The sequence below is a fragment of the Siphateles boraxobius genome, unplaced genomic scaffold (assembly GCF_051911475.1).
Source record: "Siphateles boraxobius isolate OS27281-9 unplaced genomic scaffold, OSU_SipBor_1 77, whole genome shotgun sequence".
Lineage (NCBI taxonomy): Eukaryota > Metazoa > Chordata > Actinopteri > Cypriniformes > Leuciscidae > Siphateles > Siphateles boraxobius.
In genome coordinates, this window is record NW_027509205.1 from 6,834,884 (window position 1) to 6,838,857 (window position 3,974).

The following is a 3,974-nucleotide window of genomic DNA, read 5'->3' on the forward strand; positions in this document are numbered from 1 at the left end:
CCCTCGCCTGCCTCAGAGGGTGCGTTAAATTGGATATGAGCCCATTATAGTAGAGCTACTCCTCTAACATAATCCACATTTTGAGCAATTATTACTGTGGAATTATTTTTTTATGAAGCTTTGAACTTGACACATTACACAATGCACAATGAGCCGTCTATTGCATTTCCTGCCCATTGCGTGGCGCTGTTTCTCGCCTGCCTCAGAGGGTGCGTTAAATTGGACATGAGCCCATTATAGTAGAGCTACTCCTCTAACGAAACCCACATTTTGAGTAATTATTACTGTGAATATTTTTTTATGAAGCTTTGAACTTGGCACATTACACAATGAGTGTAGTTGGACATAGTGGTGTATTAGAGGTAAAAAAAAATGATATACATACTGTTCGGTTTCTCGCACAAACCAATCGTTTCATGTCTTAGGACATCAATGTGTCGTCACGAGCCGCAGGGTTTAATTTGGATTTGTCTGTGCATGTTTTTTTTACTCTTATAGATTGAGTTCCCATTGCCGTGCATTATACAACTGACAGACTGCAACGGTTGGAGTTAAAAATCATCATTTGTGTTCTACTGAAGAAACAGTCACCTATATCTGATGCCCTTGGGGGCAAGCAGATAAACATCACATTTAATTTTTGGGTGAACTATCCCTTTAAATCTATTCTTCAAACAATGTAAACAATAATTATTAGATTGTAAAACAATGTTTGTTTCTGTTCTAAAAGAGCATGGCGCTGCTCGAAGAACTCTTATGCTTCAGCAGCTCCGTGAGGGCCTCCATCTTTACAATCTAGTGGACAAAGAACAAAGAAGTGTGCCGTGGCCTCTTTGTTTTTGAAGGTGGCAATGATCAGGTAAGGTGCATAGCTTTTGTAAAAATCGTTAGAGCAGTGGTTCTCAACTCAAGTCCTGAGGAACCACTGATTTGGGCTGTTTCTCCCAAAACCATTGTTAGCCTAAGTTGATGGGAGAACCATTGTCACCAGTGAAGCTATGATCAACTTAGGGTTATAATGCTTTTGGGATGTCTTTTTTTTTTTTACGCACCCGATTCAGATCTTGTAAGAGACCTGATTCAGATTGTAAAGTTGGAGCTTGTTATGAGACAGCTCCATGAACTAAACAGTTTGTGTCAGATAAAAGGGACATACAGAATGTGCACAGCAGTGGGTCCCCAGAACTGGAATTGAGAACCACTGTGTTAGAGAAACTCTTTTTTGAACTCCTATTTTTTGAATACTGCATACAGAATTTTTTTTAGATGATATTTGGCTTTTTATTTTCTCTCTGGAATGTTTTTCGAGGTGGACTATGATTACATTGTGTCACATCTTGACCCACAAATGAGTGAGAGTGGCACTCTAAAGCACAGCAAAGAAATGCAAATCTTGTATAACTTCCAGGATTTTTTAAAGGAACTTGAAGGTAAGTTTGTTGTTACTCAAGTGTTAAGGCAATGTCTATTTTTAGATACTTCAAATACATGTATGTTTACTGCCCTAGATGGAGATTCTGAGGATGAGGAGGCACTTTCTGTGTCAAAAGTAATGCAGTGGCTGTCTGGTCAAGCACATAGACATCTGCTCCTTTCAGAGAGACAAGCTTTTAAAATCACGGTTCTATTTGACCACACATGCATGGAACGTATGCCAGACCACAGAATGTGCTACCCTGTGGTCAGTGTATGCACCCAGACAATCACATTTCCCACTGCACATTTAACAAGTTTAAATGAATTTAAAGAAAATATGAAAATTGCAGTGCAACAGGGAGCTTGCTTTTACAGGTTTTAGAACAGATTTGTTACTGCACTCTTACATCCTTTTAATTGTTTAATTTCACCTCTTTAAAAAAACGCACACACTACTTTATCATTTATCAAAAGAGTGGCTAACAAAGTTTTAAATTTGCACAACATTGTTATGAAGTTAGTTTTGCCAAAACGTTGTTACATGTGATGTTCTTGTGAATTACATTTCTGATGTAACTACATATGTTTTTGTGAGTTTTTTTATTATGTTAGAAGTCAAATGTTAGTAAAGCACAATCTTTGAATAATATCAAGTGACTGGACATAGAGCTCTCGATAGTTCAGTGATGGCAGGAGATCAATTAATCCCTGCAGAACAGCTAGGCTCTGTTCAGATAAAGGGCAGTGGATCTCTGGAACCACCACACCATCTTCTGGGTCAGTATCAGACGTTTGCTGTTGACACAGTTGCTCGATTATCTGCAAAATCAAAGAAACATTAAGTAGGTCAAAATACCAACTGTTCTGAAATATTGTCAATGACTTGTATCCACGTTGTTACAAACTCATGTAACTTTGTTCGTGTTCAGATCTATTATTAAAATGCACTTTAAATTATACAAATCAAAAGTGGTCAAGTAAGGCACATTTACAAAGGGGTCTGCTAACATGCTCCTAAGGAGCTATTATTGTAACAAAGACATTAGGCAAAATGTGAAAAATAGCTAAATATTACGCCAAAAACTTTAAGATCCAGAAATAATTCACAGGTTTTTAATGAAATAAGGGTGAGGACATTAAGAAATCTATAGGTTAAATACAGATAGCATTAAATAGATGATTAAAGAATACCTCTACATCTGGATCAGCTACTGGAGTCTGCAGCATTCCGATGTGCCAAAGCTGATCTGGTGTAAGATTTGCTTCTGTTCTGATTGGGTGGTTGTTCCAGCTCCCAGTGAAGCACTTCAGGTCCAGTTTCAGGCGTGGAAGAATTGTGTAGTCCACACAAAAGAGGTGTAGATGATTTGACAGATCAAGCACTCCATCTTCTACAATTGCATGCAGGATTTTGTAGTATTTTGATGTGACGGCTGACCACACATCACGCCACAGGCGCTCAATTCTTTAAAAACAACAACAACAGACCTATGTTCAGTAGGCCTACTAAACAAAATATTATCTTATGTTTTTTTACTTATCTCAGAATTTGATTTTCTGCTATAGCTTCATGAGAGATTGCAACACAGACTTGAAAACCTCCGTGTGCGATTGTAAAGGAAGCCTGAGGAAACTGAAACTGTCACATGACTCCTATCTGATCCCTGATTGGTGGAATTGATAGTGTTACAACTAGCCCCGTGTTACAACCGTCCCCGGTCTCCCCTATGCCTACAGAACAGCAAACAGACTGAGGGGTATTGTAATGCCACACATTAACATGCCTAATAACGATGTCATCAAGTCAGGCAAGTGATTTTTTGGGGCCCCACCAGAAATAAACAACAAAACAGAATTTGCACCTTTGATTGTGAACACTTTTTCCGACAATGAAGCTACCTCGACCAGTTCCTCGCACTGAGAACGTGCAATATCCCATTTTCAACTCCCTGGTCACCACGTACTCTGGAAAAGATTTAGGGAATATTCATGCAAAGTTAAGTTTCATACTTCAACAAATATTTGCAACTGGACTTTAACGTCATTAGCTTTCAAAAATTATAACACGGTACCCCCAGGATCCTCCAACTTAAATTCAAGGCTTTTTAAGACCTTTTTAATACCATTTCAAATAAAATTCAATGCCAACTTTGTACCCATTCCGAAAGACGTATGAGGGGAAAATGTCAAATCTGTATACATTTTAAACCCTAGAAATAATTATGTACAATTAGGCTACTTGAATTAAATAAAATATTTTACTTAAATTATCAGTCATTTTTAATACACATACACAACAGCGTTGTAGCGCGCACGTGTGTAGGCCAGTGTTAATTTTGGCAGCCATTTTTGATTTAGTCTTCATCTTCACATGAAAATGCTTATTGGTCTTAAATCACATTTGAGTCATTCTGTTTTTTTTTATAGTTTTAGTTGACCGTTACTTTTGGTAGTTATTTTATATGTAGCCTTTAGACAGAAAATGTCAATTATTCTCTCTAGGCCAATTCAATTAAGCTTATGAGAAATGATTGACATTGCAGTCTTTAGCAGTAGCA

General features: G+C 37.6%; 1 long non-coding RNA gene across 1 annotated transcript; it reads right to left on the reverse strand.

Moving 5' to 3' along the window:
* Positions 1 to 2,106: 2,106 nt before the first annotated feature.
* LOC143725650 (uncharacterized) lies at positions 2,107 to 3,360 on the reverse strand. The gene is made up of 3 exons (XR_013198286.1): positions 3,279 to 3,360; positions 2,608 to 2,881; positions 2,107 to 2,235 (listed from the first exon to the last, which is right to left on the reverse strand). It is a non-coding gene; the product is annotated as an uncharacterized LOC143725650 (long non-coding RNA).
* Positions 3,361 to 3,974: the final 614 nt, after the last annotated feature.